Source organism: Papaver somniferum, chromosome 8 (assembly GCF_003573695.1).
Source record: "Papaver somniferum cultivar HN1 chromosome 8, ASM357369v1, whole genome shotgun sequence".
In the NCBI taxonomy this organism is placed as follows: domain Eukaryota; kingdom Viridiplantae; phylum Streptophyta; class Magnoliopsida; order Ranunculales; family Papaveraceae; genus Papaver; species Papaver somniferum.
In genome coordinates this window covers 26,431,786-26,443,356 of record NC_039365.1, presented here as the reverse complement: position 1 = coordinate 26,443,356, position 11,571 = coordinate 26,431,786, and positions in this window count along the sequence as shown.

Sequence of the window (11,571 nt, the reverse complement as noted above, 5' to 3'; positions counted from 1 at the left end):
CCCCCCCAGATCTTTGGGTTTGCACACTGCAGTCTAGGCTTTAGGGTACTACAGAAGGATTTTCTATATTTTTTTCCAAGAAGAAATCTCTTTGCAGGTTGTTGATGTCTTTGCAGGTTTTTTTTGGCACCTTGAAGCAGTTCATCTGATAAATGCATGATGAGCATGTGACATACTTAATGAGAACTTCTCTTCCAGCAGGGTTTAAAGGAGTATTTTTCCAGTTAGTAAGCCTCAGCTTTAGTTTTTCCACTCCAAGCTTGAAGGAATTTATTTTGCTTCTATGAGTGAAGAGGGGAGAGCCTAGATATTTATCATCTAGGCGAAGAATTTGGACTCCCATGGAACTGCTGATTTGGGGGATGAGGTTTGGGTTGGTGTTTTTGCTGAAGAAAACTCCAGATTTGTTGAAATTGATTAACTGCCCAGAGGTTTACCAAAGATTTGGAGAATCTTCATTATGTTTTGAGATTCAGTCAGATTGGCTTTGCAGAATATCATGCAGTCATCTGCAAAGAAGAGGTGGCTGATAGATGGTGCAGCTTTGCATATCTTGATATCAGTGATGATGCCTAGCTCCTCAGCATGAAGAAGAGTTCTTGACAGAGCTTCCATGCAGAAAAGAAACAAATAAGGAGATAGAGAATCTCCTTGCCTTAGACCTCTGGAAGGTTTAAAGAATTTGTCAGGAGATCCATTGATGAGAACAACTGAGGTGGAGGTTGAGATACACTGTAATATCTTGTTGCACCATTTGTCATCAAATCCAATTTTCTTCATAATGGTTATTAGAAATAAACAGTCCACTCTGTCAAAAGCTTTTGCGATATCAATTTGATGCCCATGGTACAAGTGTTCCCCTTTTTTTCCTCTTTTTGATCTCATGGTGTGAATAGTTTCATGAGCAATTGCTATGTTGTCAGAGATTTTCCTTCCAGGTATAAAAGCATACTGATAAGAAGATATGATTTTCTTCAGATAAGGTTTCATTCTTTGGGCTAGGAGTTTGGATATGATTTTATAAGTGGTGTTTCATAGACTGATTGGTCTGAAATGGCTAGGAGAGGTTGGGGTGTCTATTTTGGGAATGAGGGCTATAAAAGTGGCATTCATCTCCTTAAGTAAGTGACCTGAAGAGAAAAAATGTTGAACCATTTTGACAATATCATTGCCAATGATATCCCATTTTATTTTGAAGAAGTTAGGTAGGAAACCATCTGGTCCTTGAGCTTTGTCATTTACCATACCGAATAAGATAGCTTTAATTTCAGCATACTCAGGTTTTCTTGTTTAGCATTAGGTTGTCCTCAGTGGATATGGCTATGGGAATGAGGTTGATGATTTCTGAAGAGGTGTTTATGGTTTCAGCAGTTGCCATTTGAGAAAAGTGGTTGGTAAAGCAGTTCTTGATATGTTGATAGTCAGTGATCCAGTTGCCTTCCGCATCTTGAATAGTATCAATTTTATTTCTTCTAGTTCTACTCTTAGTAGCTTTGTGAAAGTAACTTTTATTCTGATCTCCCAGTTTGATGAGTTGATCTCTGCTCTTGGTTTTTCAGAATTTCTCTTCTATGTCTTGCCATTTTGAAGCTGTTTTCTTGCATCAGCTAAAGCTTGTCCTTTATCTTCCCTGAAGTAGTGAGTATGAATCCAGGTTAAATGTTGCTTGCATTCATCTATATTGATTTTGATATTGCCATAGACCTCGTTGTTCCAGACTCTGATTTGTAGCTTTATTTCTTTAAGTTTTCTAGCTATAGAGAAAGCACTTGAACCAGGGGTATAATTTTTCCAGCATTCAGCTATGATTTTACTGCAATCTTCATGATCTAACCATGGAACAAAGAATTTTAAAGGGATCTTCCCATTTTTCCAGTGAAGATTTGAGTTAAGAAAGATAGGATGATGATCAGACCCTATAGCCAACAAATTAGTAATAGTGGTATTTGGATATATTGCAAGCCAATCATCATTTGATATACCTCTGTCCAATCTTTTTTCAGTAAGAGCATGTCCCTTTCTTTTGTTTGACCAAGTGAAAGGACAGCCAGTAAACCCAACATCCATAAGATCTAGATTAAGAATCTTTTCAGTGAAAATGGAGGCTTCATTAGCATCAATGGGATGTGTGCTAAATTTCTCAGTATCATGGAGAACCAAATTGAGGTCCCCTATTACTAGCAAGGTAACCTATTGGAAGCAGTAGTAATTTCAAGCTTTTGCCAAGAGTGGAGCTTGGAAGTGGTATTATAAGGGTTACCATAGTAACTTGTAAACAACAAGGGGGGCTATTGAAAATTCTGATTGTTTGATATGGTTAATTGAGCAGTCTAATATCTCTAAGGATACATTGCCTTTCCATATTAATGTTAATCCACCAGAAGTGCCACTTGCCCCACCTGGGTTGACATACTAGAAATTGTTGATTCCTAAATCCTGCATAGTTTTCTTGAGTTTGTCACTCTTTAGTCTAGTTTCGGATAGAAATATAATATCAGGATTTAACTTATTGAGCATATCATTTAGGTATCTTTTGGAATCTCTAGTGCCTAGACCTTGGCAATTCCATGCTAAGGAAGTAAAGAATTGCCAGAAGTAGGTCACTGCTGGATATTTAGAGGTAAGACTTCTTATGATATTATCATGATGCTCATAGGAAAAGGCAGTCACAATATAAGCCACAATATGATTTTTGAAAAAGCAATAAAAGGAAGAGTTGAGGGTATGTACCATTGAACCAGCTGAAGAGCCATCCAAAATGCCATTAGCCAAAGGAGTAGGAGGGTTTTCCATCTGCTTCTGAGTGGTATCCTTCAGGTCTTTGTGTCTCTTGGTACTTTCCACTTCCATGTTGTTGAGGGTAGCATTTTCTTCATCGAGAATAGGATTCTTTCTCTTGGTATCAGTGTAATGGCTAGGGGAAGTTGAGAGAGATGTCATCAAGCTTCTCAAAGGTATGATACTTTTTCTTTGCTTTCCAGGCAGCTTTCTTTTTTTGTTTTGCTTAAGCTTCCATACTTTCTTTGATTTGAGCCAAGGAAGGAAGTAAAATAAGAGGGAAGTGTTTTGGGGTGTTGGTGACTGGGAAAATTTATTCAGCAGCTGCAAGGTCAGCAGCAGCAGCTTCCTCATCATTCTTACTTGGGGTGGTGTTGTTGTTGGATGTTGTTCTTGCAGCAGATTTCCACTTTGGTTGTTTTTTCTTGTAAGATCCAACTATCTTTTTTGCTAATTCCAATATTTTATTTCTGATTTAGCAGGCTAAAACATCTGGGTGAGGAGAGGCATTAGCTTGAACAGGAGTTGGCTGAGATGAAAAGGTGATATGGTTATTTGAAGTAGAAGCTATATTTGCTATTGATTTTTCAAGTTCCAACATTTTTGCAATCTTCATTTTTACTTCAAACTCAGCAGCTGCATCTGCATCAGAGTAGTGTCTGTGTATGATATCCGTTCCAGATTGAACTGTTTTTTGTCTAGGGGTTATAGGTGGAGGGGCTGGTTGAGGAGTTGGAAGGTGGTGTTAGTCAGGGTTGTTTTGATTTGGAGGAGATGGACAGGGAGGACTTGGGTGATCAAGAATTCTACAAACTTTGCAGAATTTGATTCCATTGAGAGCATAAGCACACTCCAACCAGTGAGATAAGGTAGGGGTTTCAAAAGCTTCAATTCCGAATTTGAGAGATTTAGTTACATTGATTGTAACTTTTACCTCCAAGTTTTTTTCAAACCTATCTCTACCATAAGGTTTTTTTTGATCCCTGGAAGACTCCAATTGGTCTTATAATGTTTGGTATATCTGGAATTATGTGAGTTGGTATTCTCTTCACTAGCAACAAGATCATGACTTTGGAGAACAGTTCTTCATCAATGAGCTCAGGACCATTAGCAGGAACTCCCACTAGCATCATCAGCTTGTCAAACACCCCTCTAATGCCTCCATTTATCAAAGTTGAGTAATCTTCTTCATGAGTAGTTCTGAGTATGTAAAAGTTTCTTCTTCTGTTCCAAATTCCAACTTCAATTCTGCTGATCATTTCCTAGTTTGCATTGATGAATATACTAACTTTGGATGTTTAGAAGCAATTGTTACTGCAAAGTTTGCCAATGAAACATCCTTTCCAGTTTTGGGCTTGCTTGGTTTTGATATTCTCTGAGTTGATGAAAACTTTTGGAAATAAATCCTCAGGCATGGTTAAGGATGTATTCATTTTCTTTACCAGATTCTCTATGGACTGCGGGTTAGAATTGGATGAGGAGGCCATCAATCTGAGTTTTTGATACCAGAGAAGAAAAAAGGAGTGAAGGTTATGTTCACTTGGGTAGTATAGGTAAGATATGAGACAGTAAGGGTGATGTTTATGTGACTAACTTTAATTTGAAATTGTTTCACGGGATGACATTGTGCCTTGTCGTAACTGAATCGGATAACAATTGTAATACATTTATTGTAGTAGTGGTACTTGTGGTGGGTGCGGTCAGCTAAGGACTTGTTGACTTGGTCGACAATGGCTAATGGCACTTTGGATCGCAACCTGTCATATATAACTCCACTGGGTACTAGAGCGTTAGAAAAATCTAAAATTGAGTGAGTTTGAAATGTTTTTACCCGTTTGCGATGGTTGATGACTGCCACAATGAGAGTTGTATGCAAATTTACCTCATTACTGGGTCCCCTTGCCGTGCCATTTCCCCTTGCCGTGAAAAATGCATGTATTCTAGATTTGGTGCTCCTTTTGAAGTAGTGTAAGCCTGCCACCAGAAATTTATGGGTTCGATAGATGTGCAAGGGAATGCAGCCCAAACAGAATACGACTCAGCTTGCGTCTGAAACGATGTGTGGAGAGTAGTCAGCTGAAATGAATCTCCAAGTGGTTCTCCTGGTGGGTCAATCCTCAATGGAGTAATCCATTGAGATTTATCCAAGATCCGACCCGAATTTATGGAAGTTTTGTAACCGCCAAGTGTTTGATGCCGCTTCGCATGACCCAATAGAATGTAGTTACTTTTGTTATTCCATTGTAAGTAGCCAGTAGGCTTGCCACTTTTAGAAATCAAGTAATACCAATCTCTAGTAAAAAGGATCGTAGTGCCACAAGGAGTGATTAACGGTTGCGATGCGGAGACTGTTGCTCTTCCCCGCCAAGATATAAGCAGAAACAGAAGGAGTTTTTTCATTTTCTCAGTCAGTTTTTCCCAATCAGAGACAAGCAAGAATATATTTTTTTTTTGGTGTCGAGTGATTTTCAGAAGATGTATCAAGATTTGAATTCCAGAGAGAAAAAGGACAAGCACAGATCTCCTGATGGCACTCAAAATGAAAAGAAGCCTAGGCTGAATATGCCCAAACTTCAGGTAATGAAATATGATATTAGAGAGTAACGTGCTAGGCATTGATGTTTTATATAGTGAATTTTAAAGTTATGGTTTGTTTTCTTCTAATGTGAATCTCATGTTGGGTGAGTTTTTTCTCCACCAATCTGTTAGGATGATGGTGTTTGTGAAATCAAATCTTCTCCAGTTAGTGGTGGGGGTAGTTATAAAATGCAAAGAGGTAGTAGTATTGGTGTTGAATTTAAGGGAGATGGGTCTGGAGATGGTGGGAGAATGAATGCAGCAACTAGAGATGGAGGTCGGGGTCAGCAGAGAGGACCTTCTCATCCTGATGGAGATCGTACGAAGTTAAAGATGGATGGTTGTTGTATGCACTCCATCCCCGCCGAGGTTGATTCATTGTCAATGAAGGGGTAGTTTTTGGTAGGAGATCAACGGATTGTTTGTGGCGGTGCACGACATGGGTTCTTTGCAACACCAGTTCCTGAGGATGTCAGATCCAGAATTCAAGAGAATGATTCCATCCCTCTCCCTGTGGCTGCAGTTATCTTCCCTAATTTGTTTATGTTGGCTCCTGAGATAAGGCAGATGGTTGTAGATATTGTTGTGATAGTTACTACAGGGATGGGATAGGTGACTCTGCCTCAAGATGTACCAGCAGATGAGCCTTTGCCTATGCCAGTTCCAAGATCCACTGCACATGTACCAGAGACTACTGCACCTGTGCCTGCTAATGAAACTGCAAATGCATCTGGAGATGCAGGTACTGACTAAACAGGTAGTAATTAAATCATAGCTCTGAGGGATGTGAGGGATATGTTGAATGTAGATACTTAAAGTTTTATTTTGAGATACAATGATTATCAGGATACTGTTTACTTTTTTGTTGTTAAAACTTGTTGTGGGTTTGAAATTGAAATGTGTTTCCTTGGATTTAATAATTAAATTTTTGAGAATATTTAGGGAAAAAGTGCTGGAGGAGGCAATGCATTGCTTTCCTTGATTGATTAGAATAAGATTACAATTAATCTTGCAGGAAGACCTGTTAAAACTAATAAGTCTGAAAATAGTAGTGAGATTAGTAAGAATGCTTTTGGTATAAGGAATTCTGAGGTAGTAGAGAGTTTTTATAAGAAAGCAATTTAGATTAAGCAGAAAAATATTGGTCCTTATAGAGAAGTTTATGAATTGAAAGTCGCTTAGATTTATGAACAGGCAACAACAATTGAGATAATGTAGAATTATAGAGAGAGACATACCGGTATTGTAAAGATGGGTATCCAAGAATCTTACCCAATTAAGCTTGTAGCCTAACTTCTTCGGATAGAATTGAAGGACTTTTAGTATACTGCAACTGAAGCTAGTCTGATGCCAAGAAATTAAGCAGGTGACTGATAGAATTTTGTAAATGTTGTTGATGTTGTTACTAGATAACTTCTGAGACCCATAACTTGTGAGATTGTAATCTTCAGGCTGGATTAGATCAGGCGGATTTGTACTTGAGACACTGTAATTGTTGCAGATTTTAGGGGGTTGGGGTTTGATTTGCAGAGGGGGTAATTTTTTAGGCTCCTTGTAATTGAAGAATTTTATGGAAAAGGGTTTTCCAGTTTCCAGATTAACGGTTTCTGTGGCTGGAACTATGATAAAGAAAGGCTGTTGCAGATTCTTCATGGAAGGGGAAAATCCAGCTTCCATACTTGTTAAATTAGTGATTTGAATGTAATTTGTGTTATGTGTATGATGAGTGTGACGATCTTCATCTCTTCTTCTATGATTGCGTTGTGAATGTGATTGATGCAGTTGCAGTAACGCTGATGTGTGTGATTTGATGTAGCCATGCGATTTCAGAAGATCAAGAAACTTAGCATTTGGTGAAATTCCGGCTAGAGCTTCGAAGGGAGAAAACCGTTGAAAGAGCCGTTGAGAGAAAAAGACAAGGAGTTATGGTTAGAAATGGCGGACGATTGGGAAAAATCAGATAAAGGAGAGAGGGGAGAGCTAATCCATGAGTGCGATCACCATTAAAAAAGATTTTGGATACTCAGGATTTGTGATTTGCCCTCTGTTTCCTAAAGGAAAGATAAACTATATTTGTCCAATAGAAAGAACAAAGAAAAAAGCTACATGGTTGTCGTTTTCTAGTTAGGCAACCTTAAAACCATTGCACTCTAATTTAAGATTTATACTTATAACAGGGTTCGATACCCAGCAGCTAGATAATTGATTTACCTGAAAATGGATCATTTGTTCAAATATTTTTAAAACATGGTTGTAATGGACGAATAAAAGTTATTACAGATAAAATAGACAAAAAAATATAGCAAGGATGAAACTGGATTCATCCTGGCTTAAACTTAAAAAATAGCAAGGATGAAACTGGATGCATCCTGATATAAATTAAAAATAAGAAAAAGTATTTGAAAATTGGTAGGATGAAACTGTTTACATCCTTGGTATTCTAACATTTTTCTCCATTTAAACAGTATTAAAACCGAAAAATGGGTCATTTGTCCAAATATTTTTAAAACATGGTTCAAATGGACGAGTAAAAATTATTATGGGTGAAATGGACACCAAAAAAATAGCAAGGATGAAACTGGATTCATCCTGACTTAAATTTAAAAAATAGTAAGGATGAAACTGGAAGCATCCTGATGTAAATTAAAAATAAGAAAAAGTATTTAAAAATAGGTAGGTTATTTTTCCATTTTTATCCATTTAAACAGTATCAAAATCTAACTGTCATCTTTACTCAAGAATTGTTGATTTTGGTCTTTTTAACCAATTTTGTATATTAAAACCTAGATATCTTTTTCACCCTACAATTATTGATTTTGGTCATCTTAACCAATTTTGTTATGATTTAGACATGGGGTGTACGGACGGAGAGCCTGCATAGTTGATTTAAGATGGTGTGGCCGGACGGGAGGGCAGGCACCTATATATATAGTGTGAGGGCCGGACGGAGGGCCTGCACCTCAAGCTCAACCAAGAATGCGTCGTAGGAGACCGAGTCTAGTCCATGTCGGTACATAATAAAATTCATTTCGTATTCCATGTGTAAATGAAATGAACTTGATTTTTTTGTTTCGATCACGTCCAATTTTTGGTCCCAAATCCTTACCCCAAGACAAATAATTAGCTTGAAACACATGTTAAAAAGCCAGCATCCTCGCATTCTAAATTTAAAATCTCTTGTGACGAGATTGAAATTGTGATACCAAATAGATTGTGAGGAGTTTCCGACCTTCTGCTTAAGAGATGGGAGCTGAACCGAAAGACCGTTCACTTGTTTAGCATGTGAACAGATGAACAGCATCCGACTGTCGTTTTCGTAATAGCTGGTGGCATATCCGAATCTGTATATAAATATAATCATGGGAGGAGCAACAATGAAGTTAGCGATGGTATACATAAGTACAAATCAAATTATGCTATTTAAACTTTGATTCTCTAACTATACACGTACACTTGATGAAGACATCACAACTTTCCAAATTTATTTTTGCAATGTGTTGAATATTCCAAATGAAATAGAATATGTAATCTAGATGTTGTGTGTAGTATTGGTGAAGATACGTGCATAAACGAATAATAGCCTAAAATTCAAATGAACATAATATATAATTGCACATTCAAACTCCTTCCAATAGGTAAAACGGTGGTTCTTGGACTACATCCAAACTCCTCCGAACAGAAATTCATTTGACAATTAGGTCTTGGGTGTGTCTAGGAATCTTACATACAAATACACTAGGATTAACGCGACTTGCTTGCCTAATGTTTGTCATTTTAGGCCTGCTTTCACAATTATTATTTTTTGAGCGTAAAGGGAGAAATGGTTTTCGTGTAGAACCAATTTTTATTTAGATAGAATTTAAATTCAAGAGTGATTGCGGCTCAGAAGTGCACGAAAGAACCTGGATCACTACCACGGTTGTTTTGCATTGGTGGACTAGTCTCATTAGTAGCTGGCAGAATTATGTAGACACACCAGTAGCAGAAGCTTGGTTTTTGCAAGTAGATTCTGATGTACTATTTAGATCATGTGAACATGGAATATCAGCAAGCTTCTCGCTGGTCTTCTTATATTAATCAAAATTTAAAGTCGATGATTATGGTCTTGAGATGCAATTTTAGTTTTTTAAATTATAAGAAGCACGAGATATCCAAATTTGATTCAACGCGATTGCTTGAGATTTTTAAATTAAATGGAGAAAATTTGCCGACTAGTGAATGGTTTAGCATGTGATGCACATGCCTAATCCTGATTTCTTCCGTGTGTTCAGTACAGGTCATATGTTGCTTTTAAACTTTGTAGACTTGTAGATATGGTGTGCCATCACTAATTAACTTTTTATGCTTCAAAAATAAATAAATAAAAAACTAATTAACTTTTTATGATTCTAGATCACTCCAGAAGAAGATATAAAGATATGATACTTTTCTTCTGAATTTAGATCCATTTTGATTGTGATAGAAGGGATCAATCTTATTCTGAATGTGTGAAAGTGCATAATCGTTTTCCTCTGCCTAATGTTGCATAGCATTTTAAAAATGACCAACTTGATCATCTAGTTGTCAAAAACTGCTAATGGGGTACTGTTTTACTTGGGGGTGTACCAATATGTATATAGGACAAAAAAGTATTTGTTTATGGGTTGGCGCACCCCAAGCAAAATGGTAGCCCCATTAGCAGCGTTGCTAGTTGTGAACATGATGCATTGACCCATGATTACTTTGTGTACCAGTACTATGATAGCTGAGTTGGCGTGTATGATTAGTGTTATTTCAGTAATAGTGTTATTCCGTCCAGAAGAGGTTGAGTTGACGTTTCCATTCGTCAAAAACATACTAGTTCAGTTTCATTAACTAAAAAGTAGTAGTTCTTTTTTATGATCTACTAAAAATATGTATCTCAAGCGCATTTTTACGAAAAGAAAAAACGCAGAGTGAGGGATATTTAAATAATCTTTCCCTATTCTAAACTACTTACTTGTCAGAGTAACTGAACATGACATTAAAATTAAAAAAAAAAAAAAAAAAAACAATCACGACAGAGATTTTCCAGTAGGTCATCTATTTTAGTATTGTTTTCTCATTCAAACACACTTAGCTGCAGAATTTTTATTGGTTACGGAGTATTAGGATATTTTTTTCTCTGTTCTCTTGATAGGCTATGGAACATTAGCATTGGTAATTTGGTATAACCGATTTCTCAAATGTGAATTTACCAGGGGTGAGACCCAAACAAATGATCTACTTTTACAATGTCTAAAGAGTCTAAATGCTTAACATTGGAACATTCACCGAATGCAAAATTCTTTCTTTTCTACTAGTTTTTTCTTCAAATATCTTGACTATATGCTCGACAAAGAAAAACAACTTTACTTTTCCTTTTGAGAAATGTGTTGTTGAGATTGTAGAATTTATGTTAACTGTGATGAATCTCATGTGCTTGGCTCTTAAAGAAAATAATATGGATGTGGAAATTTTTAAAGTGAGTGTTTTGTTGTTGAAGGAACATTTTTCAAATTTACCGAAACATATAAAATTTTAATAAAATAACACCAAAAAGTCTGCGACCACCAATATATTGAATTCACATATCGATTGAAATTTTGTGTTTATTTTCTTTATTTCTAAATAATACTACATTTAATTTTTTATTACATAATTTTTCTAACAACATCTAATAAAACCCTTTTCGATTAGAGGGACATACGGCCATCTGGATGACAAATTAAAGAAAGTTTGAGTAAAAAAACCAAGTTTTGCGTCAAATCGGGGATGATCGTATTCATCTTGACTTTGTGTCTCTTGGACTATATATGGAGAAGTTGTGGAAGCATATGAGACCGATAAATGTTATATTGTTCGTTAGTCTTCTTTGCATCTACCATTATCAACGAGCATTGTCCATGTCCATAGCCAATGATCCCTGGATTACATTTGGGTTGTCCATAGCTGTTGGGAATATTTCAAATTTAATTATGAAAGATTTAGAACTTCTTGTCACAAGGTACACATATGTGTATGTATTACCTAGTCAATATGAATTTCGTAAACCGTAAAGGTTTACAAACCGATTTACGAGCCCTTTACATCGGAGTTCGGGAATGGGGGTAGATTTTCAAACCTCTATGACCTGACTATGGGAACGACCAAGGTATGCAAACCCTTGTGGCTTGACTTCACGTACTGCCGATGGTTTACAAACTTGTTCAGTTCCAG